Source organism: Mobula birostris, unplaced genomic scaffold (assembly GCF_030028105.1).
Source record: "Mobula birostris isolate sMobBir1 unplaced genomic scaffold, sMobBir1.hap1 scaffold_1036, whole genome shotgun sequence".
NCBI lineage: Eukaryota > Metazoa > Chordata > Chondrichthyes > Myliobatiformes > Myliobatidae > Mobula > Mobula birostris.
The window spans coordinates 3,577-4,172 of NW_027274077.1; positions in this window are offsets into that span (position 1 = coordinate 3,577).

Sequence of the window (596 nt, forward strand, 5' to 3'; positions counted from 1 at the left end):
GTGGGGATTGTGGGGCGGGAAGATGCTGGTGGGGATGGTCGGTTGGAAAGGTGCTGGTGGGGTTGGTCGGTTGGAAAGGTGCTGGTGGAGGTGGTGGGTTGCGAAGGAGCTGGTAGAGATGGTGGGTTGGGAAGGTGCTTGTGCGGATGGTGGGTTGGGAAGGTGCTGGTAGGCATGGTGGGTTGGGAAGGTGATATTGGAGGTAGTGGGTTGGGAAGGTGCCGGTAGAGATCGTGGGTTGTGAACGTGCTGATGGAGGTGCTGGGTCGGGAAGGTGCTGGTAGAGTTGGTGGGTTGGGAAGGTGCTGGTGGAGGTGGTGGGTTGGATGGTGCTGGTAGAAATCGTGGGTTGGGAAGGTGCTAGTAGCGATGGTGGTTTCGGAAGGTGCTGGTGGAGATTGTAGGTTTGGAAGATGCTGGTGGAGATGGGTTGGGAATGTGCTGATAGAGATCGCGGGTTGGGAACGTCCTGGTGGGGATGGTGGGTTGGGAAGGTGCTGATGGAGATGGTGGGTTGGGAAGGTGCTCGTGGAGATTGTGGATTGGGAAGGTGATGGTGGATGTGGTGGGTTGGGAAGGTGCTGGTAGAGAAGTTT